At 42.0% G+C, this 25,200-nt stretch overlaps 1 protein-coding gene and 2 long non-coding RNA genes across 6 annotated transcripts in view; 2 read left to right on the forward strand and 1 right to left on the reverse strand.

Annotated features, from left to right (window-relative positions):
• The window catches only part of Gm12296 (predicted gene 12296), a 133,203-nt gene that overhangs the window by 93,243 nt on the left and 14,760 nt on the right, over window positions 1-25,200 (forward strand). The gene's annotated exons all lie outside the window — the stretch shown is intronic.
• Window positions 1-25,200, reverse strand: part of Shisa6 (shisa family member 6) — a 316,260-nt gene that overhangs the window by 49,553 nt on the left and 241,507 nt on the right. The gene's annotated exons all lie outside the window — the stretch shown is intronic.
• Gm45945 lies at window positions 12,415-17,896 on the forward strand. 2 transcript variants are annotated; one of them, XR_003949569.1, is made up of 4 exons: window positions 12,415-12,609; window positions 12,739-12,870; window positions 13,835-13,939; window positions 14,385-17,896. It is a non-coding gene; the product is annotated as a predicted gene, 45945 (long non-coding RNA). The 2 variants fall into 2 exon arrangements; XR_388758.3 differs by having other exon boundaries at window positions 13,835-17,896.

The following is a 25,200-nucleotide window of genomic DNA, read 5'->3' on the forward strand; positions in this document are numbered from 1 at the left end:
CACCCTCTTCCTCCGATCTTCACATCTCTGGCTCAGGACAGGAATGCTGAGTTTGTTTGCTTGTTTGTTTAAGAACTGGACTATCTCAAAATCTGAAGCATCCTCTAAATGGGCAGCAGAGAAAGCACTGCAGGAAGGATGGTCCTTCCTGAGATGAAAGAGTGTTTTCAGGGCAAAGGTTTGCACAGTAGTTTAAGCCGTTTTTCTGTCGTTGCTATTAAAGAGTGGGTTCCACGGAGTTTCTACATATACCAGGGAGCACAGTCAGATAATTAGCTGCCTCGTTTCTGCATTGTACTCTAGGATTTCATGCAGAACTCTAGATTATAGTGGTTCACCTGGCAAGCTTGTGGAGGCAGCCATCACTTTTTTCCCCCACATATATGAGCACATTCTTATCTGCCTACATCCACTAAAGGGTCAAGGAGTCTACAAATCCTGCCCAGGTCATTAAAGAGTCATTTATCCAACCCACTGTCTTTTAGTAATAACACATGCATCCATCCCAGATAAAGGAGAATCTCCCAAGGGTTTAAAAATCGCCAGAAGGCGCTGTGTTATTTTGGTTGTTTTATTGCATTATGAACATCAGTACAAGGTTAAATAAACACAGAGACAGACATCAGAAGGCTGCAAAGAGCATACACATCAACATATTTGTACATACAAAAGGGTACAGGGACACTGACAGAGCATACAGGTACACATACAATACAGACAACAGACAGAGGATGTGGCTACATCCTACTGCATTCTACATGAAACAGCATAAGGTACAAAGAGCAGATGAAGGTTGACAAACATCATAATTTAACATAATCAACATCCATTTTCGGTATACATTCAGCAACAGCACACAAAGCATTATTACATCTCTAGGGATTCAGAAGGTTTATGAAACTACAGAGAGCTTGTTGAGGGCCATCTCAGGCTGGGCTTGGAGAGTAGGAGAAGAAACCAACTAACAACACAAGCAAAGCAGTGGGAGGAAAATCCGTGAAGCTAGGTGGGAAAAAGGGGAAGCTGGATACTCAAAGGCACTATGTCCTTCAGAATCTTGATGATAGCAAGATCAAAACTTTGTCTCTGTGGCGCAACTGAGCTTTGTCCAGATCCCAAGTCCACACCCCATCTCTGTCTTCCAGCCTCCTTTGACAAATTTAGGGCTTGAATTTTGCAGTAAACAAAGAGGAACCTGCTCTTATTTTGCCATCTGACTAGGTTCCCAGCACTGAATAGTAGGCAACAGACATGCCTCTCATGTTGAGAACTCCCAATCAAAACCTCCATGTTGTCAGTCTCAGGGTTCCAGCTCTAGCTCGGTCACCGACCAGCTGAACTATCATAGGCAAATCATCTTACCTTTACGATCCTGTTTCTTTACTTGTAATATGACATTCCTAGCTAGGAAATGACCTCTAAGCCTCGTCAAGATCTTATACAGAGAAATTAAATTGAGTTTTAATAGCACCACTTTCTGAGGGAGAAATAAAACAAAACCTGAAATGGTTGATCAAAGGCAATCCAGCCTCCCAGCCCTTCTCCCTCTACCCACACTTATCTCCAGTGAGATTCTTGAGGCATGGTTCTGTGCCTCAACCAACCTCAAAAGGCTACCTCTTGTCCTGTTGAAGGAAGGCGTCTGGAGTTTGGCAGTCCACCGGAGCTTTCACAGTTAGATGTGACTCCAGAACCCCAGCCCAGAGCCTGGCAGACAGAGACTACTTTTACTTTGGATCATCTGCATCTTCACATGTCAGAGTGAATGGATTGAGCTGGAGATGCTCTCCAAGGACTGCAGCCTCATTTGGTGTTTCCAAGGCCCAAGAAAAAGGACCTTTGAAGAACCAAGTGGGAAAAAGGTGATTTGGTATCAAGGAATTATCTACTTCCCAATAGAGCTCTGGTGAGGGAATAACTGGTCCCTCAGCATGCCTATCCATTGTTCTTTCCCTTGTTTCCTCTGACTCTACCACCAAGAGAAAAAATAAAATCCCCTTTCCATTTCCCTGACACCGCTGGAACCTTCCAGGGTGGAGCCAGCCTTGAAGGAGACTACTTTTCTATGGTTATCTCAAGGTATGGTGGCCCACCTCATCTTCTTTTCTTCACACTCAGAAGCATGGCCTGTGAACACCAGAGCTGGCTTTGTTTCATGCCCTTTCTCTCCTTTGGCCTATAGCACCTATAGAGGATGCTACCAGCCCATCAGCCTCCCATTCCTAGAGATGGGATTACATCACCCCTGGGCTTTTCTCTTCAAGTATGCAGCAAGCCTCGTTAATTCCTGTAATTAGCTCCAAGCCCTTTAATTGTCTTTCCCATCTTGAGGATGGCATCTGTTTTCTTGGCTCAATAGCAATGCTGTAGTCTATGTTCTTTAATCCTTAAGTCCTGATCTCTGAAGTCAGACAGACTCAAATCCAAGTCCACTTACAAGTTGTGTAATCATAGTTGGTTACTTAATCCTGCAGCTTCCTCTCTAAGGCAGGATTCAAGGAAACACCCTCAGGCCAGCCCTAGTGATGACTGAAGGCACTTGTGCACGTCAGGACCCACAATTCCTGGCACACAGCTCACCCAAAAGTGTTTCCAGTTTTGCCTCCTGGTTTCTCTGTATACCTAAACATACTCCATAAACCTTCTGAGGTTATAAAAGTTCCAGCCACTCACCACAAGACTGATCACCCCAAACATGGCTGGTATAGCTCAGGAAATAAATTTTTAATTTGATTTCCTTTGAATTAATTTAAAGAGTTGTCTATGATCAATTATTTCTTTATCGGGATATGCAGAGCACTTTCTCTATGGCAATGTCTCTGCTACATACAAGAGGAGCATTGGCCTTATGAACACAATCCAAAAATGTGTTATGAAATACGTCCTGGGCTAGTGATGGACAGTCAACACTTTGATGGAACAAGGAGCAGGTTACTTCACTCTGTGCCTTGGATTCCTCATTCCAAATATTGTTGGCTAGTGTTCCAAGACCGCTTCCTCTGGGGGCTGCTGTATGTAATCCCACAAGCTGGGCATAGAGTTATTGCAGGTAGCTAGTTCTGTTGATAGAGACTACAGTGTGAAGCTCCCTGGAGTTTGAGAGCTGCATAGTCTTTCTAACCTCTTTTGGGCTTAACAAGGCTGCCTTTCCAAGCTGCCTCTGCTGATACCTGCTATTTGTTGGAAAGGATTTCCTCGTGACTTTAGAATGCAGCCTTTGATGTTATAGGACAGACGGAAGAAATGGGAGAAAGCATGCATGTGGCATCAGATCACATTCCCTTAGCCAAATACTTCCTGGAGTAGCCTCAATTGTCTGCTGAGGCCTCACATTCCACTGGCTGAGTGTAAGCTATTGCTCCCTGTTAATGCTCTACGTGTTTACAAGTCTTAGTGTTTATATTTGTTGTCTATTCTAGATAGCTAAGTAGCTGAGAGCTGGTCTGTTAAGGCAGAGATTTTTTAGAGCCTACCAGCTACCTTCTGATGATAGACTTCAGGAAGGTAAGGTTGAGAGTGAAGAACAGCTAACATTTGTGTCTATGTGTTGGTATAATGCACACAGAAGTCCTCCAGATGGGCTGGGAAAGTCTGTAAGAGGGAGCACTATCATGCTTCAAGGGATGCCCCTCTGCCTGGTGCTTGCCCTATACTGGAATGTGTATGTGGGTGTAGCTGTAATGGCCTCACGAGCCTCTCTAAGCCCCCTGCGCCTTCTGAAGTCAGTGATGCTTCAGATTCTAGACATGTGTTGCTCCAAGGTGGACCCTGGCATTGAAACATTCCTTGTACTCTTTTAAGAGATGCTTCTTGGCTGAGTGTTAGGTCCATGTCTTGAGGAAGCCGCTATGTGTTGCTGCTAAAGGAGAGGTGTAGCCTCAATCGTTTCCAGTTCCTCCATGTTTACAGGTCCTGGGATGCTCTGCTGACTGAGGAACATCTGGCAGCATCTTCTACTCCTCTGGACCTCACTCCCTTTCTGTGACTGATAACAACGACAGGAAAGTCACAGGCACACTTACTAAGAGAACACTAGGTCTGGCATTAAAGTAAACAGTGAAGATCCATCATCCCACCAGCTCATTCAGAAAATCTTTGGTGATTAGGGCCCAAGTTCAAAGGAAGCAAGGAGCCACATCAGTTCAGCTACTTATGTGGCTGCATGAGTAATGGATGAGTAGGGGTATGGGCCATATATAAAAGAGGGACTCTGAGAATTCTCTTTGGGAATCCTCTGTACACAGATGGCCTTAATAATTGACACTTCTCTCCCACAGCTTCTAACTGTGTGATTTAAAAGTCTGGTCTGCAGCCAAAACAACACAACTGGTATGCATTCCATAGATAAAGCAGTCTCCTGATGCTAAAAAATGAAGGGGATGGAGAGAGTGTGATCTCTGAACATATGAACTAACATGCCCACTTAGTTCTGAGAAATGACATGGTGGCTGGCCCATGTCAGAAACATGTTCAGCATCTGTCTTTATGTCACTTAATCAGACCATGTATATGAGGTGCAGCTATCACAAGAGGGACTCTGAGAGCGTATCAAGGGCATAGGGCTCCTCTGTGCAACATTCTGGCAACTGGTACAGGAAGGGGGAAGAAGAGAGGATGATACATACTATAGCCAACCAGGACCTGAGGCATGGGCCAGCCTCTCTTCCTCTCATTCTTCCCTGTTCTGTGACATTGAGAGAGTCTGTAGTTCTCCTGGACCCCGTAGAACACATTTTCATTTGGACTTCAGACCAGAAAATATAGCCAGTGACACCCCTCAGTCTACTGGCTCCATAGACAGAGCAGAGGAAGAAGAGAGCAAAGAGAAATGCTGGGTGGAAAGGCAGACTGCCCCAAAGTCACATAGCTGGGTCCTCCCTGACTCCAAGACTCTTTACTCAACGCACATATAAGACAGTTGAGGACAGAAGGGCTTTGTTCTGGGCTTTGGGCTTCTCAGAGTTAAAGCTGTGAAAAGTCTGCAGGAGGCTAGTCAGCACCTTGCCAGTTCCTTACCTGTTTGTAACTTTTGCTTTTATTTTATTCTAGAAGCCTTATCTCTCAGTGAACCATAGACTATGGAGCTCAGAATAGCAGGTCACCTTCACCAGAGGGTTCAGGTCCTCAGCCAGTAACAGTTCGTTGAAGAATGGACATTTTGATGATAGTAATGGCTGGCTTCGGACTGAAGGCCCTTTGACCCAATAGCTTCCAAACGTCTGCCTGTCAATCACATTTTCCAAGTGATTCTGACACACAGGCAGTCCAGGTGCTTCAGAGGAGGTGTCTGATATTATCTCCAGCTTATACAGTACCTGCTCATGTTGTCCCCATCCTCCCTGAGACCACTAATGAACTATCTGTTCACTAAAAGTTTCGTGCATTTGTGGAGTCGAGGAAGTAGCCGGAGATTGAATGTTAGGCAAAATAGTACCTCATTTAATGTAGGTACCCTAGCTAAGTAGACTACTGGTAAACCAGGAAACAGCAGAGCTTTGCTTTATAGAACAGGAGAGTTCTGTTTTGGTATGGGGAGTTTAGAAATGGCCTTGCTTTAGGTCCAGGTAGCCTGAAACTCACTATGTAGTCTAGGCTGACCTCTAGAAGTCCGTCTCCCAAGTTTAGGATTACAGGCATGGTTATGCCAGTAGTTGGTTGTTTGATTTTGCTTTGGTTTTTGTTGTTGTTGTTATTTGTTTTGTTTTGTTTTTAAGATAGAGTTTTGTTGCCTTGTCCAAGCTGATAAAACTCAGGAGATTCTTCTGCCTTTCTTCCCCATGGTGGGGTTACAAGTGTGTGCATCCCAAAGAGACCAGGAACTTAAGGGTTAGGTTGTAGGAGTCAGCCACATGATGGAAAGGGTCTGGACAAAAGGCATTTTACTAAAGACTGAGTGGGACACAGAGACTGTTGCAGGTGGGAAGCAGGCTCTTTGGCCCGGCACCAAGAGGATTAACAGCAGGGAAGAAGCAGGCACCCTGGCTCAGTCCTCACTTCAAACGCCATGTGACTGAGGCCTGCCTTCTGCACGGAGAGCCTGACTTAATTGGTATTTCTTCTAATTATCAGATTTAATCACCACCTCTCCAGTGAGATAATTTTTAACTCAAATGAGAAATTAGTATTATAAAAGAGCAAGTATGAAAAAAAAAGAGCAGAATTCAGTGAGGGACGCGTGTTTAAAGTGACTCTGTGTACTGGCACTTTACTCCCTTTGTCATTCAAGACATCTTACAAGCAGCAAAGGTCTGGGGTCTCTGGGCAGACTCACATCAGCTCTCTCCCATGGTGGGGGGAAGTCCTTAGCTGGCTGTCATGGTAGTCTTTCCACAACACAAGGAAATATCCAACATACACTCATTTGATGAACAAAATTCATTATAACATTTGGGTAGTCTGGGGGCTCATTCAATTTGTCCACTGCACGTGCTCCCAATTAGTTAAGAGATGTTGCAGACCATTGGCCATCCACTGATCAACACAGCATAGGTAGTTCTCTGGTCAAGAAACTATTGCTGGGTCCCAGAAATACCTCACCAACTGTAGGTACTTGTGTTTAGGCCTGGCTTTGATCTCGAGATCCCACAAAGTGGCAGGTGACAATAGGCTTCAAAGAGTGGTTCTGCAGCCTCTGTGTGCATGTGTCATGGTATGCAAGTGCCCCCAACACTAAATAACCTGAACGAATGAATGAGTTGAAGTGGAAGGAGGGTGAATCAGACTTCCACTAGAACACTAGACTGAGCTAGAGGAGACTGATTGCTTTGGAGACTGTTTTTAGCATAAGTGGACACTCGGCATCACATATATCATCCTTCTTTGACAGGACATACTCATAAAATTCCAAGAAAAATGGGGAAGATCAAGGCAGAAGCATCACTGCCCTCACTCCAGGGTCCAATGGCATCAGGCTTCATGTCCAATATCTTCCACAGGTTCCCTGCAGTTCATATACCTTGACACTAATTTTTCAAGTGCGTGCCAAATCCCTGAAACAAGGTTCTCGGGACTCTTTGAGTCCTTTCTTTCCACCATGTTCCTGACACTAGTCAAATGGATGCCTGCTGGTTTGTTTTCCTTATGGTGATCTTTACCTCAAGTCTTTTCCTTCCCAGTTACATCCTCTGATGCTCACAACCACGCATCATTCTTTTTATGAACTCCCCCTGGCCCATTGTGTAGACAGCAGATGTGTTCTCTGGGCCACTGAGAAGGCTGCAGAGCTGGGCTTGTGCCCCAGCTCCCATTTCCACATCTTGAAAACCTTAGCCTCTTAGAGAATATATTCTCAGAGAAGAGGCTGACTGGGGAAGGACCCCAGAAGAGCGTAGGATAGTGGTCCACTCCTCACTCTACACCTCCAGGCTGGTGGAAAGCTCCCCTTCTCTGCCTTGCACCTTCAGTGTATGGAGGAGGCCTACATGCTGAACATTCTCCATGGGTACATGCCTTTTCTTGGGATTCCTATCCCTCTAGGAATCCAAACTGATTGCCCATCCACTCCCAACCCATCAGAAATAGTCATGGCTGATGCTCTGCTCTCATTGAGAGTCTGGGAGACAGCACTGAACCTCTGCAGAGGATGCTGAGCCCAGATGTGGGCTCCTAGTGACTGTAGGAGTGTGTAAATAATGTTTCTGATTAATATCACACTCTCTGAAACTCACAGAGGTAGGGGGAGACCTAATGCAGCTGCCCAGTTAACACTGGATGCCCTCATCCATCTAGGTCCATCATAGGTTAATTCTGCTCTCATTTGTTCCCATCATCCCCTCACTTTCCTGTCTTCTTGTCCCTCCATGTGTCTGACCCCTACTCACTGTCTGTATTTGCACTTCATGTACAGTATAATAGGACTTACCGTCATTCACCTTTCCTTCCCTCTCATCCTTTGACCTCAACCCTCTGAGTACCAACAAGCCAGTGGGAGAACTTGGCTCCATGTCTCCACTGAGGAACTTGAGACACAGGTCAAAGAGTGGGCATCTTTGGCATGTGTGAACTAGACATGGAGGCAGGAGAGGTATCTGTTCTATTAAGTTGTGAATCAGGCCTCCTGTGATCATGAAGAAACCATGGTACTGTCCTGTCTGCTTTTATGGTAGAGGAAGGCTGTGAGGTCTGCATGGGAACTTGAGTTCTCCATAGACAGGTTAACATTTAGGGCTGGCTAATTTCTTGTGTGCATGGTGGGGCATGGTGTTCTTCCCATTGTAGGCTGTTCAGCAGTGTCTCTGACTTCAATCTATTACATGCCAGGAAACGGGCACCAATTCAACCTGAACTAGTTAAAAAAAAATGCCTTCAAACATTATCATATTTTCCCCAGCTAGCAACAAAAGCCCCATCTGAAAACCACTGTGGAAGCCTGGCTTCTCTCTTAAGCATCTAAGAGGCTACATGCCTGGGTGTTCAGGCCCTGTTCACTAGGATGCTTGTTATGCCTGCCCTTTGGCTCTGTCTGCTGCACTTAACTCTCAAGTGTTTCTTTTTTTTCCTTCCCATTTTGCAAATGGGGTCATTGCCTACTTCCCAGGATTAATGAGAAGAACAAATGAGATACAAACTATAAAGTACCACATAATATTACATGAAATATGTTTAATCACTACTCTGTTATTATATGCAAATAAGACTCTGGCTAGATACTCAAGGGAGAGTTAATTTTAAGTGATGAGGAGAGAAGGCAGGATGGGAATCCAGTAGATTGGATTGGGAGGTTTGTGCAAAAGTGTCTAAAGGGAAGAGGCGCTGGACAGTTGGGCTGGGTGAAAATAAGGAGCAAAAGCAGGAGATTTAGGTAGGTACTGGAGTCCTGGAATTGCACTGGGGCCAGGAGGATGAGGGCTGATTTGGGGCTCTTTCCCTAAGTAGAGGGAACGGTTGGGAACGGTTGGAGCCATGAAGGGTTCTGTCTTGGTTTGAAAGATAGGTATAGTGAGATGGGGTATTGGGGAAGACCAGAATATTGCAGATGCCTTGGCCAGCTCAAGAGGGAATGCCAGGAAGGTGGGGCTCACCCTGGTGTAGAAGCCTCTCAGATGAAAACTGGGAGAGCTTTAGAGAAGACACCTGTTCTCCTGGCTGCTCAGGTTCTCCTGCTCTGTCCTCTGGGAATGGTGCCGTGGTTTCCCCTTGGGGACTGTTTGTTTCTTAATTTTCCCTGGGCTGTGAAAATGGATTTAGAAATGAGCACCTAGCTCAAGTGAGGCCAATCACTGCTGATATGCTCCAGCATTGGTGCTCCCCCTAAATCTCAGGACATTAAGATGCTCATGTTTCCTGCTGATACCGTTAACCCAGAAGCATGTTGGGGACCCTTTCTGAGAACAGATTTATTAGTAATGATAATATCTGTTTACCAGGAGTTAGTCATGCCTAAAGTTCAATACTCATCTTCTCATAATGCATATCTAGGTATTTTGGGTTAAAATGAAATAATAGATTCTGTTATAAATTTTTGCTTAGTCCCAATTGAGTTGGTCTTCTTTAGTGATATAAGGGGTTAATGTAGGAAAGCATCCAGAAGGCTGGCAAAGGAATCAGGAGCCAACCTTGGTAGCAGAGGCTATGATACTTCTCCAACCTTCAGCTTGCCCTTTCTATATTGAACAAGTCCATGGTAAACACCTTTCCCAGAAGTAAACAAGACGAGTTATTGCTCTTACAGCCAATCATCCAGGCTTATAAGTATTAGGCACCAAGGTGTCCCCAGATCCAAGAAGGGGCAGTGTGTTGCTACTCAGTGTGTGGCTGGCCCTGTATAATGCTCCATTGTTTCAGTACTCCAGGCTCTTCATCCCAAAGGCCTCCTTACATGTCCCCCTCACTACCCAAACTAATCTGTAATATCAGACTTTCTCCTTTAGTATAGATAACAAATTTGGGCAAATACTGGGTCAGACTCCTTACTGACAGGTTCTTTGTAGCCTGGAGGGAAGCTGGTATGGAAACGAGGTGTCCAGAAAACTCCCACCCTAGCTCTATGGCTAGACTCCAGGTTTTCTGGAGGGGTCAGTACAAGCTAATTTTATTCCAGGATGGAACTAAAAAGTGAATGGCAGACCAGAAAGGACACTGCCAAGAGAGTCCTGGTGTTAGCAAATGGCTGAACTCAACCGCTTCCAATGGGAGACAAAGTACAGGGCATCTGTGTGCTCTGCCTGAGGCTAATCCTAGTGTTGAAAGCTTTTTCAGTGTGCTCTGACTAGAACCTGATGAGGAGCCTGATGATTATGGTAGGGGGCCTCTCTCCATTCCTGTCCCCAGTGTCTTAGCAAGATTTCCTGGGTACCCACATAAAGACAATGCACATTCAGTCCTTCCCTATCCTCCTTCCAAGCACATCCCACACTCATCCTCGGGCGGCTGCTTATGGCTAATTGCAATAAGCTAATGTGAATGAGAAAGTGCTGATGTTCGGTACAGGTTCAAGAGGTCCAAGTATGAAAGGCTACTGGAAAGTGATGGGAGCTCTAAGAGAACTGGGGCCTTCTGGGAAGTCCTTAGGTCACAGGGGTAAGTCCTCAAACGGGAGTGTAGAACTCGAATCTCCCCTTTCTTTTCCTGGCTGATGAAGTGGATGGTTTTGTTCTCCGAAAGGCACCCACCTCAAAGTGCTGTTGCACCACAAGCCCCCATAAGATGAGGGTACTCAATCGTAGACCGAGCCTCCAAAGCTTCTTCTCCTTATGACATAATTATCTCAGGCATTTTGTTAGAGTGAAGGCAAGCCAATGAACACAGAAAGTTCCTCTGTGGATGGTGGAGATCAGTAATGGTAGCCAACCTCTGACCTTGGTGTTCCAGCATTGGATGGTGCATTTCATGGGAGCTCTCCCCACGCCCACCTTGGCTAATAGGAGGGAAGGAGAGACTGTCATAGGGTACTACTTTTTTTCAGTCTCTCTGGGGCTGCTGATGGGGTGGTGATGGCCCACCTGGGCAGAAGCAAGCCAATGCATGTGTAGGGACAGGAATGTCTATAGGTCACAGGTCAGCAAACTCAATGTAAAGGGCCAGAGACTCCATACTTCAGTCTGGAGAGGTTTTGCAACACTGCTATTCACCTTTGGCACTGTGGCTCCACACAGCCATACACAATGCATAAACACACCAGCATGATTGTATCGCACTCAGAGTTGTGTGCAGAGCAGGCAGATCTACAAGGCAGTCACACTAATTGTCTGAATTCCAGGCTTATGAGTGATGTGGTGTACCGTGTCGACATACTAAGACAGTCTATTTTCTCTGCCCTCTTCTTTTGTCAGTGTTGGATTTCTCCTCTCCTTAATGAGTGACAGCAGCTTCTGATGAAGCAGATGACATAGATCCTTGAAATTCCCTCTGGAACCCTGACACCGGGTTTTGGAGTGGATGAAGAGTAAAGAAAACTCTGCCTCAGCATACCCATCTGTGATCATACCTTGGGTAGAGTTTCTACTCTTTATTCTATAGACAATGCAATTTCACAACTACTAACATGGAATTTGCATCAGAATCTAGAGATGATTTAATGTACTGAAGTAAATGAGGGCTTCAAGGAAGCATCCACGCTTGAACAGAATTATTAGAAGATAATAATCACAGGCAAGGTAGGGATAAACAGGTCTACTGATGGACTAAAAAAAACAAGGTGCGCATATACATGCATCTTTTTCTATCTATGTCTACAAGGCCATAAAAACTTAGAATGCAATTCATAAGAATATGGATAGAAACGGAAAACATTATGCGAGCTAAAGTCATGCACAGAAAGCAAATATCACATGATCACACTTACACATAAGAACTGAGGTTAATAGCATAGAAGCAGAGTGAAATAGTGGTTGCCAGATCCTGGGTAGGCTATAGAAGTAGGAGACAGGATGCTTCCTTAGATCAAGGGTGCAGGTATAGGAGAAGTATTGTCTGCTGATCTATAGTGGGGTTGACTTTGTCCATGTCTAACAGATAGTCAAAATGGCTAGTAGAGAGAATATTTTATTTTTGTGATAGCACTTTCTGTGTTTCCCAAGCTGTCCCAAAACTCATGATCCTCTTGTCACACCTTCCCAAAGTTGTGTACCACCACACCTAGCAGCAGACAGAAGTTTGAATGTTTCTCCAATACACAGAAACACTACATGGTGATAAATTCTATAGGAAGGTGTGCCAAGATTCCCATGCTATTTTATACAGGGCATTTGAACATCTGCAGGGCTTGGTGTCTAAGAATCCTGGAGTCTTCCATGGATGGAGAGCAATGCTGATTTATGCATTCAACACCCTGCTTTTCTCTGGTGCAGTGTTTAGGATGCTAAGAGTGGAGGAGTTTCATGATTACTGGTTGAATATCTTCCCATTCTGTGCTAGGCTCTGGGCTAGGCGAAAAAAAAAAAAAGCCCCTATTCTAGGCTCCAGGGAGTTCATAGTGTAGTTAACAGAAAGGAAACAATTACAGTACACTTTGGTAGCCGTGGTGACATTCTCCGTGCAAACAGTTCCATAGATTGACAAGTGGATCCAACGTGTCTTCAAAGGTGGAGAAAGGACACGCAGAGCACAATACTTCAAGAAAGGAATAACTCCAGAGAAGCTTTGGCTACTTTTCACCTGCTCAGAATCCTGGTGAGCCCTGGTCCTGGCCCTCCTAAGCAGGTTTTTATAAATGAAGAGAGGCCCATTCAAGGAAAAAAACCTCCCCCTCTTTGCTTCTTACAGCAGTTTTTGTTTATCTCATTATCTCCCAACCTGAAGAACAGGACCATCTGGCATGCGGGCATGTTAACAAGATCATAAATTAGGAGGAGAAATGAAGCCAGATTTCCATAATGGTCGCAAGACAGAAATCAACAGTGCCGTGCAGCAGCAATGGAGTCGGCTTGGAAGGTAGGGTGGGAGGGAAACAGCAAAATGAAAATGCTTCAGCATACCCAGCCTGAATGAAAAACACAAATCCAGACTCATTTACAAGGAGGGTGTCAAAAATACGAAAAGTGCTGGCCAGGCATCATCTCTCCTCTCTTCTCACCCCCTCACCCTACTTCCTGCCTTCTAGGTCTGCCTCTAGAAACTGGGCCAATCTGTATCCCCCTGTTCTCAGAGGTCGTTATTGTAATAATCATCTGGAACCTCATTTTGCAGGGGAAAAAGATTCACCCGCACATAGGCTGCCTGCCTGGGCCAGAGCCTGGGGCAGTGTTGAACAACTGCTCCATAGTATCACTGGGACTTCCGTGTCTGCAGGAACTCTGCACCTGGGCTGTGGTCAGGACAACCCTGGTTAGTGTGAGAGACCTGGCCCAACAGACAAGTGCATGTAAACATGCCCCCACACAGCTGCACACACACCCAGTTCAGCCTGCAGCATCTTGGTCTCTTGGCTCAGCCATTGCTTTCTTCCCAGTGCTATGTCAAGGGCATGCTAAATACCCCACAAATGGGTGGTAGGCCTGGCCTCCCTATCTGCTCCCTGTCTTTTAATTTCTTTTGCCTCCTTGGGAACACAGAGTATTTCCTTTCTTTCCCAGTAACAAAAATACTACTTCCCGTTAAATATTTTTATTATGTGTTATGTGTGTGGTTATGTCCCCCTGGGGCTAGAAACCCAACTCTGGTCCAGTGCAGAACAGTACACTCTTTCTCCAGCTGCAACTTTCTTCCTTTCAACAGTGGGGAAAATGACAGATGACATTGGTATGCTGGTTCTGCTTACAGAAGGCTGTACAGGAGAAGGGCTCATCCTTTTCAAGAGTCCCAAGTATACATGATAGACTGCACTGGAGAAACCATACGCATGCTGCCTGCTAGGTGAATTCCTCAAGTCTGAAATGAACTCCTTTTTTTCCCCTAGTGGATCACCCCAACACACATCCTTCTGGATACCTGACTTTGGAGAGGTCCCCATCATTTCTGGAGTGCCTGCAAAGCTGATCTCTGTTCAGAGCTTCTTCTGGAGGTAGTACATTGACAGATTCTTCAGTCTCTCCTTTGGGTGTTCCCTATTCAGGCTTTTAAACTTGTTTAAAAGTCAGTTTGATAAGGTCCAGCTTTGCCAGTCCCACAGATAATTGTTCTTCCTTTGGACGTGAAAGGTCCTGAATTTCTGTCTGTGCCTCTCATCCCATTTTGTACATTCAGCTCCCTTTCCCGTTCTTTCTCATTAATGCGGATGCATGCTTTGCCTATTTTATTTGTACTTTGTTTAATCCACAATTCTGGGACTGGCTAATCAATTCTTCTCTGTAATTTATTAATTTCTGCTTTTATCTTTATCAATTATGCACTTCCAGTTTCCCTGGATTTATGTAGCTGTGCTTCCATATCCGTCCATGATGAGGAAATTTATTTGTTTTCATTTGCTTCTTTGATTTTTCCCTCAATTCATGACATTTTCTTTACAGTCTAACTCAAGGTCAGACTTTGTAAATGTCTTCTGGCCCCTAAGAGAGAAAATGATTTCACTTCTCTCAACATTAGTGGCATAAATATTTGCTCATTGAATATTCAGGTAAGTGCAAACTTACCTACCTACCTACCTACCTACCTATCATCTGTCTGTCTGTCTGTCTGTCTGTCTCTCTCTCTCTCTTTCTATCTATCTAACTTGGATTTTGGATTGCTCAGAAAACATTTCCCCTTTAAGTATTTTTGTGAACGTTTTCTTCAATTCTAACCACTTTTGCCTAAAGCATTTGTATGCAACCTCATTGTGTAGTGAAGGGGCTGGTCTGTTATGTCTTCCTAATGGGTGTCACCTTGCATTTCATTGGCCCTAACCATTGTTTAACAACCAGCTTCTACATTTTGGGAGTAGCCTTGCTCTGGTTATAACTCCCACAGATAACATAAAGCCAAACCTTATTTCCTGATCCATTTAAGATTCTGTTATTAAATGCAGGGGCCAGATCACTTTTGTCTTTTTTTCCCACTTTTATATTTTCTTGCTCTTTGCATCACTTTAGAATGTTACTTTTATAAGATCATTGTTTAGTTAATACATGTTTATTTATCTGAAATTGTTTTCCTACTTTTACATGATATAAAGCACCACATATAGTTATTTAAGCTGTACAAATATTAGTGTACCTACTTTTTATAACTATCGAAGTCTATATGAAGCAGTGACTAAGGATACATGGGGACAGAGAATGCAGACTCCATACCTTCACATCTTTTTCTTCCTTTCCCACAAAATGACCCATTTAGTCCTGTCAAATAAAGTAGTTATCTCTGCATTGTGGCTATTGGTTAATTTGTCTGTAGGTTCTAAGAATCACTATATTTGTGTTGCCTTTGTGGAGGGAGGGTCTGTAGGGCAAATCCAGATTCCATTTTTTATTAGCACCGATCACAACTAGACTTTTTTAAGGAACTTTTTAGTTCCACTCTCAAGGTCAGAGTCAATTCTTGTGATTCTGACTCACAATGCAGGTACCACATAGTTTTATTTGCTGTAGGGCTGCAAGTGGAATGTAGAGCCCCTTCCGTTAGTCAAGTGTTCTATCTCTAATTGACAACCCAGCCTCACATAAACTATCTTAGTATCAGGGGGTGGCTGTTTACATTTTCAGAATTCATGCTCATCTGAGAAAGTCTTTGTTTTGTCTTGGAAAGTAAATGGCTTCTTGCCTGGTGCGTGTGTCACCAGATCAAAGCTCTCCACCCCCCCCACTCCCACCCCCTTCCCCCGCACTGGGCATTGCCCCCTTCTGGAATTTACTTGGAATGGCTTCATACTGTGGGAATCAGTGTTGCAAATTCCACTCCCCTGTTGTTCCCCTGTTGGTAGCTTTTTCCTTTGTTAATTCTTTGCCTAGACACTTGTTGAATTATTTTTTATTCACATAAAGAATATAAAAATCTTTATAAAATCTATATAGAATATACATTATATGATGTAATGAGTTGGTTAGTGGCTTGTGCCTTGGAAGTCCATCCCACCGACCTATTCAAGTCTTCCTAATTCCAGGAAAGTTTTCTTCCACTTTGTCCTATGTCGCCCTTTAAACTGGTCAAATTCGTTTGTATTCAAATTCTTGACCTAGATATTACTTTCACCCTGAAAGTCCCGGGGCTTTCCTCTGGCTTCCTTCAAGCTTCTGAAACATCTGCAAGCTGAACTTCACTCCCTGTTGGTTTTAGTTATGGAATGTTTAAGCTCTTCGCTGTTCCTCGCCATTTCTAGTGGCGTTCTCTGTCTCTGCACATGCTTTCCTTGACTCTCCGTGTGCTTAAGCAAGCTTCTATTTATTCTCTTGTCATTCTGTTTCATCCAACATTTTATTAAAGACATGGTCTTCTCCATTTCAATTAAGTAAATGCAATCTAATATGTTTAATACATTGTTCTAGATATTTTCAATAATTTCGTCCTAGTTTCTGTTGATACAAAAACCACATCTCTCATCTTAAAGGGAATAAGAGATCGTTTATTCTGGAGTCTTTTGGCGTGATCATGGGCCAGGACCTCAGATTTAGGTTATCTCAAATTCCAGGTTCCAGCATGGAAGCATTTTCATGAAGTTTTATAGTTTTCCCGTAGGAAGAAATTCATATATCAAAGCAAATTTAAATTATAATGGTGGGTGCATCACAGAGGCAGGCACAGAGAGATGGAGGGAGCTTTTATATAGGCCCAAGATGCTAGCTGAGCTTTTGGGTGGGTCAAAGCTATTGGTCTGCTAGGATAATAGATTCTAAAAGGTTTCTATTTATTAGTTGCATGATGTCAGTGTTGATACCAAGGGAGGCAAATGATGTCTGTTCTGAAAGGGTTAGAACTAGCCCATGGCAAGGTAAGTAGCTTCTGGACCCATAGCATCCAGTCTCCCCATCATGCTGCAGTTCCGACCAGTCGACAAGTGTCTACAGAGATTCCCTTCCTGGAGATCCTGTTCACACTCATTAACACCGATTATCATTTTATATGATTCATGCTTGTAATATAGTTCTCCTTTTTTATCCTTAACTGATTTACCTTGAAATACAACAGCTCTCTTCAACTGAACCACAGCCCTATAAGCAGTAAGTACTAATAGATTCTCCCAAGAGCCCTCCTCTACCATCCTGGATGGGGTTCCCCACTTGGATAATAAGTTGCTATAACTTACTATAACAACTAAGATCATGGATCCAGACAAACATGTGCACAGGTCCAGGATGGGACAATGATTACTGGGATATATCTTTTTGCCCAGGCTAAGCTTTTTGTGTTATGTACTGACAGTGTAGAGTGCTGTCCTATGCTGGCTGCAAAAGCTGCCCATAGCTGGGGTTGAGAGCCAGATGCATGGAGGGGCGTGATATCTGACGATCAATTTCTTGGTGGCTGCCGAGTGTTATGGACGTCACTTAGCTAGCTCCTGTTCATACTTTGGATTTCTGTTTCATTCATTCATTCGCTCATCCATTTATTTGTTCATTTTTTTATTCATTCAACAAGTTCTTCAAATTAATGCCAGACATCAAACTACATTCCCAGGAAGTTCAAAGACCATGGAATAGAATAAATAAAAGGAGGAGGAGAAGGAGGATGGAGAGGAGGAGAAGTAGGAAACTAGATATTTTCAGCCTATAGAACAGTAAAGTTTAAAAAAAAAACTTGAAAGACGTGAAAGTATTAGAGCTTTACCTCCAGAAGAACAGAGGTAACAATTATATCCATTTTTAGAAATAGCTAACAGAAAAATAGTAAAGTGAAATATTTAAGCTATTAAAATAATAAAGTCATCCAAAAATTCTGTATCCTGCAAAACTGTGCCTCAAAAGTAATGGATAAATGAAGACTTCCTTAGCTAAAGAAAAATTGAGATATGTTGCTATCAGTCCTGCATTACGTGGACTTTTTTTATGAGTCTCTTATATATTACATCCAACCACAGTTTCCCCTTGTTTCTGTCCTTCCAACCTTTCCATCTCTCCCATCCTCATCCCATCCCCACCCCCACCCCCACCCCCAACCCCTATCCTCATCCCCTATCCTCAGATTTACACAGAAAGAGGAAGGGGCTGGGTTATCAAAATGGATGATAAAGAGGCTATTTTCAAAGGAGACATGACAGTCCACAATTACTATGTGCCCAAAAAACAGAGCACTAAAGTATGTGTGTATATATATATATATATATATATATATATATATATATATATATATATATACATATATATATACACACACATATATATAAATCAAGACAGAACTGTGAAAAGAAATAGGTGAATCATCTCTTATCGTTGGAAACCTTAATAATTCACCATCAGAAATGGACAAATGAAAAGGCAAAAGAAATGAACAAGAGCACAGTTGAATTAAGTGAAACATAAACATTAACTGGTTGCAATGGGCATCTATAGACCATTTCATTCAGCAACAGCAGAATATACCCGCTCATAAAACTCACGAGAAATACTTGCCAAGACACAACACTTCTGGGCCATGAAATGCACTGTAATAATATTTTCAAGTATGAGAATAACAGTGTCTGCACTCAGAAAACAGTAGAATTAAGTCCAAAATCAACAGCAAAAAGACAACTAGGTTATCCACAAACACACAGGCACTAAACAACTCATTTCTTAATAATATTGAGCCAAACAATTAATTTCAAAATAAACCAGAAGATGTTTTGAAGTAATTGAAAGTGAAAACATGACTTATTAAAATTTGTGTTATTAAACAAAAGCAATTCTCAGAGAGAATTTTATACCATTGAATGTTAAGATTATGAATGAAAAGGGACCAAAATTAGTCACTGTCAGTTTTTACCTCAAAAACCAGACAGAAGGTGGAAGAAATATTTTAAAATTAGGATGGAAGTCACTGCAAATGGGGACAGGAAATCAACAAAATCAAAAGATTATTCTTTGAGAAGATAAATAGAGTTGCTCTCTAGCCAGGCACATGAGAAGAAAACAGACAAAGAACACAAATCACTAATATCAAATCCCAGAAGTATCAAAAAACATTGCTGTATATAATTCTATGCTTTCATATTTGATACTCTAGATGAAATGTATCAACTCCTAGGAAAACATCTGCCAAAATTTACACAAGAAGAAACAGTCAGTCTTAATAATTTTGCCTATGTTAAATAAATTGGAAGTAGTCATTATTCTTACGCAGATGTGAACCCTGAGCCGCATAACAACTGGCCTGGTAAAATATGCCCACTGGTGTAGTAACGGCAGAAATTATGAAAATAACTAATCACTTTTTGATTGGCTCTAAGGGCCATTCCATAAGACATAACTCATACCTAGTACCATTAATTAACCTCAGGGCCAAAAATCTGAAGATAGGTACATCACAGGCCCTAGCGGAGAAGCTATTGCTATTATTCTGCTAGATAGACAACTTATTAAACTAATTCCTAAAGTCTTGTCATTATACCCTTAGGTAAGTTCAAATCTCAACCCTCATCAGGGAAGCTTCATTTGCAGTAGATGGTGAGTAACAGACACACACAAATGGTCAGTGTGCAGAGAGAAAGCAATGTGAGCATGCCCATCCCTAATTATGGCATCTCTATAACACTCACTCTTCTCAAGGTTCAAAGATCATTGCAGAAAAGGGCTGAAGGATAGGGAGAGTGGATGGATACAGAGAAATGGTGTTTCCAGACACAACTGAACAGTTATACAACTGAACTTACAGAGATTGTGGCAGCATATACAAGACTAAGTAAATGGTTAGACAATCCTACCCCTAGCTGATGTGCTGTTGGCATTCGATGGCTGCTGGAGTCTTCACCCAGCAGGTTTTTTTTTTTTTTTTCTGAAATGCACAAATGAGAGGAATACTTATGTTCCAACAGATGACCCTACATCCATGCACATATTGGTAGCACTAATATACTCTATGGGGACAGAGAGCGAGAGGGAGGGGAGAGAAAAGGGAGGGAAGGGGGAGAGAGAGAGACAGAGAGAGACAGAGACAGAGACAGAGAGAGACAGAGAATAAAATTAGGAGGGACTAGTGATAGCAAAGGTAGGAGAGAACTAGAAAGAAAGGGAATGGGGGCATGGATTTGATCCAAACACATTATATACATGTGCTAAATTTTCAATCAATTAAAAAAATAATGAATACATTTCCAAAACAGACCACCAGGCCCAGAAACATCTCTGGGTGAATTATAGTAAGCTTTTAAGGAAGACATTGTAACAATTCTCCCAATTCTCTTTCAGAGGAAAGAAGCAGAAGGAAGATTTCCTATCTCAGTGTTAAACTAATACTCTAAACCCAGAAGAAAATATTATAAGAAAACTACCAATATCTCCCAATAGCACAGGACATCATCTCAAGAATCAATAAATGGAACTACATGAAATAAAATAACTTTTGTACATCAAGGGAAATTATCAGAAGAATGAGCAGCCAGCCTACAGGGATTACTATCTATAAAATGTAAAGAACTGATCAGATTAAACACACACATGCATGCACACACACACACACACACACACACACACACACACAAATTTAAAGAGAAACACATTTGTGTTTCAATAATGTATCTTAATGTTCATAATTTTTAACCATCAGGAAAATGCAAGTTAAACTTACTTTGTAATTCTATATCACTTTAGTCAGAATGACTATGATGAGGGAAAATAAAATGATCAGACAGGAGAGCAAATGATGTTTAATATGCGATATAAAGCAGAATTTATTTCCTTCACTGCTGGTGGAAGTATAAATTAGTCCAGCCATTATAGGAAAATTCCTCAGATATTTAAAATCGAACTACCAAATGACCCAATGATACAATGAAACCACTCCTGGACACATATATAAAAGACTCGTTCCTACCAGAGAGACACATGCACATTCATGTTCACTGCCAATCTGCTCACACTAGCCAGGAAATGGAACAAGCCTAGCTGTCCATCAACAGAACAATAGACAATGGAAATATGCCATAAATATACAATGAAATTTTACTCAGCTGTATTATATGAAATTTACAGGAAAATGAAATACAAAAGTTCCATGTTTTCTTTTGTGTGTGGATCCTGTCTTTTAATGTTGGCATATATGCAAATTATGGGGTGTGAGAGTGGGCAGGAGCTTTGAAAGTAGGTACACAGTTATAAGTGGGGAAAAGAGGTGCTGGGAAATGGGTGAGTGGGCAAAAGTGTGGCAAGAGAGTAGGGTTACAGAGAGACCAGTATCAAGATTAACATATAAAGGAAGCCCACATTATTGGTTAGAAACCCTTTCTTACCTGTTTTACTTATATGAAACACAGTATATGTGAGAAAGACCTCAATATACAAGCATGTGAGAAGGCATGAGAAGAAAAGTGCTATATAAATGACCTATAAGTGTGGTCCAGCACTTTAGAACGGGTACCTTTCCCAGCTCTCTGGTCCTCTCTTATTCTTGTCTTTCTTTCTTAATACACTACCACCTTTATGCAACTGTCCATGGGTTTTTGTACTGTTCATTGTTGGAAGACACAAGAGCCTATAAACTCCAGTGAGTGCTGTCTAAACTCAGATCCACACCTAAAATACAACGTCATGGGTAATCCGAAAGCAGACAGGAAGCTTCATGCATGGCAGGGCCCATGACTGAAGGGCTTTGTTGAGAAGCTGTGGGAAAAAGAAAAAATGAAGCAAATTCTGTTTGAAATGCCATTAGAAAGTCTAATTTTTTGTGTGCTGATAAAAAATAGTTTTAAGGAAAAGAAAACTACAAATATCCTGCCTAAAGTTTTATTTATACATAAAACTTCTCAAAATATTGAATCAAAGCCAATAGCACATAAAATCTTATTATATTCCATGACCAGGTGGGGTTTTTCCCAGTATTCAGGACTTTTTAGCATTCAGGAATTAATGCAAGTTGCCATCCTTTCAATGACTGGACCAAAAAAAAGTCACATGAGCAAAACAATAGATACAGAAAACGTATTTGAAAAAAAAAAATCAATCCCCTGGATTCATGATTTTAAAGTATCCTCTCAGCAAGCCAAGTGAGAACTTCTTTGACTTAATAAACAATATTTACAAAAAACCTACACCTCAAAAATATTTAATAACCAAAACTTGAAGCTTTCCCACTAAGGTCAGGATCAAAACAAGTGTATCCCCACTCATTGTTGCCTTTCAACATTGGAACTATCAACTGATACAATAAGACAAAGAAATAAGGCAGAGACCATATTGATTGTGAAGGAAGAAATAATAACCAGTTTGTTTGCAAACGGCATGATTGTCTTTGTACAGAATCAGAAAGTATCATTAAAAATACTCCTGGAACTAATAAGTGGTTATAACAAGGTCATAAGATACAGGGTTGACATTTGAAAGCCTATCATGACCTGGGGAGATAGCCTAGTGGGTAAAATGTGTGCTATGCAAGCATGAGGACCTGAGCTGAAATCTCCAGCACCCATGTAAATGCAGGGTGGAAAGGATAGCTTGACTGTAACTCCAAACTTTGGGAGCAAGAGATAGAAAATCCCAGGGTAAACTGGCTCACTAGGCTGGCCAGAATTGGTGAGCTCTGGGTTCAGTGAGAGACCTGGCCTCAATAAATAATTTAGAAGGAAATTGAGAAATCACAGAATACACAGTGTAAACTTTAGACAACATGAAATCCCTTACATGAATATACATTCATGCACATGCAAAAAAAAAAAAGACTTTTCCATTCAGTGATAATAAACACATGAAGTTCAAATTGAAAAAAAAAAAACCCCAAAAAACATGAGATGACTTTAATCAGGACTCCAAATTTTAAATAGAATAATTCAAACAGGAAATCTATATGAGAAATTCTGTCAATCTCATGAATAAAATAAAATAGCCAAGTGGAAGAATATTCTGATTTCATTGGTAGGACGATTCAATATTTTGAATCATGTTAGCTTTTACCAACTCTATTTACAAGTGCAGTACAATCTCACATTCACATTATACTATGGATACTGATAAACTGACTCTGAAGTTTATAAGTTCCTTGAGTTTATTATGAAGTTTATTGAGAAACTAAAAATCTGGAAGAGTGAACAAGTTACTGAGGAAGATAAGAGATAGAGAGCTGATACTAGCCCCACTTCAAGACTAAACATGAAGCTGCAGAAATCAAGGCACTGCAGTGTTGGTGAAAGAACAGAGTAACAGTCCAACAGAAAACAGAGATGAGAGAAGGCAGCCTACACAGACATAGTTAACTGAATTTTGACAGAATAACTGAGAAGCACAAAGGAGTCATGACAGCCTTCACCAGGTACAGCTGGAACTTTTGAACATCTCTTGGGATAACGTTTTTCACATTTTGTGTCTCTGTATTTTTAATTGTTCATTCTGTACCCGTAGAATTAAATGTTGGCAAGATTTTGGTATTGACATTTTTATGGCCCTTTTACCATGTTTTCCATTTTGAAAATATTCATCCTTCTTTACCTGCCTAAGGCAATCTTGAATTGTATCAGAGATTGTCTCACTACAGACGAGTTCTAATAAAGAGCTGATGGCCAATAGCTGGGCAGGAAGGAGGGGGCTGGTCCTAGCAGAGAGAATGATGCAGGAGAAGAAAGCAGAAGGAGGAGACCAGAGAGCATTCCGGAAAGCTGGGGAACAGCTATGGATGGACTAACAGAGCAGAGAAGGGTATAGAGCTAGTCATGTGGTGGGTCATAGGCAAGATAGTCATGCTAAGTTAAATAAGGTAGTTGGAGACTGTCTCAGCCAAAGGGCCAAGCTTTAAACTGTACTAGAAGTCTCTGTGTCACTATAATGCTAGCAAGTCCACAGGGAATCCTGCTATAACCATCCACACACCTTTAATCCCAGCACTAGGGAGACAGAGGCAGGCGGATTTCTGAGTTCGAGGCCAGCCTGGTCTACAAAGTGAGTTCCAGGACAGCCAGGGATATACAGAGAAACCCTGTCTTGAAAAACCAAACCAACCAACCAAACAAACAAACAAACCATCCACAAGGATGAACATGTGAGTCTAGACAAGCTTTCACTCTTCACAAACTTAACTCAGAATAAATTAGTGGACTTAACTGACAACCTCAGAACTATCCAACTTCTATGGGATAACGCAGGAGAAAACCTAGATGACCATGGATGACAAAGGCTCTTTAGGTACCATACCAAAAATATGAGCAATCAAAACAAAACAAAGCAAAACAAATTGGTAGGAGAGCCCTCATGAACATTAAAAATCTGTGCAAAAGGCATTTCTATTTATTGAGAAAGACAAGGTATAGACTAGAAGCATGCATGCAGAAAGCATCCCATGAAGGACTGTCAGCCAGAATATACACAGAGGTCTTAACATTCAATAGTTGCGTGGGGGGGGGGACCTACAAAGCAGCTGATTTTGAAAGTGACTAAGGAGACCAGGAGATGGCACAGTAGCTGAGATGGCTGTTCTTGCAAAGGAACTGGGTTCCATTCTCAGAACTTACATGGTGGCTCACAATCTTCCTGAACTCCAGTTCCCATGATTCCTGACAACTTATGGCTTGGTGGACACCAAACACATACAGTGCGCACGCACACACACACACACACACACACACACACACACACACACACACACACGCACACAAGCACACCTTTCATTCACAGAAAATAAATAAGTAAAATTAAAAGGTTACAAATTAAATATTTTAAATGGGCAAAAGATATTAACACTTTCTCACAGCGGTACAATTGGAAATTAGCTCACAAACAGACATGCTTAGGGAAATGCAAACTCAATCCAGGAGATGCCATGATACAGGTTGCAGAAGGGTCACAGTCTGAAAAACTGACATCTCTCATGCTGATGAAGATGTGGAACAAAGGACATTTCACATCACTGGTGGGCACATAACATGAAGGACAAAGTGGTGGTGGCTTCTTTCGAAACAGAAGACACACTTACTATATGATCCAATGATTACAAATTTTCATATTTCCCATAGAGGCTGAAAACTCAATCCCACAATTACTCATAACTATCCAGACTTTGAAGCTCTTTCATTTGGTGAATGTGTACATGAACTATAGAAATCCAGACAATAAAACATTACCCTGGACTAAAAAGAGGTGAACTATTAGCCAGAAAAAGATGCATGGGGACATAAATATATAGTGCTAATCTGAAGATGCTGGTGATATACAATTTCAGCTATCCAGAAATTATAAGATCGTGGAGTCAGTAGAAAACATCAGTGACCATTGAAGGTTTGAAGCAGACAGATGAACAGGA

This window comes from Mus musculus, chromosome 11 (assembly GCF_000001635.26).
Source record: "Mus musculus strain C57BL/6J chromosome 11, GRCm38.p6 C57BL/6J".
NCBI lineage: Eukaryota > Metazoa > Chordata > Mammalia > Rodentia > Muridae > Mus > Mus musculus.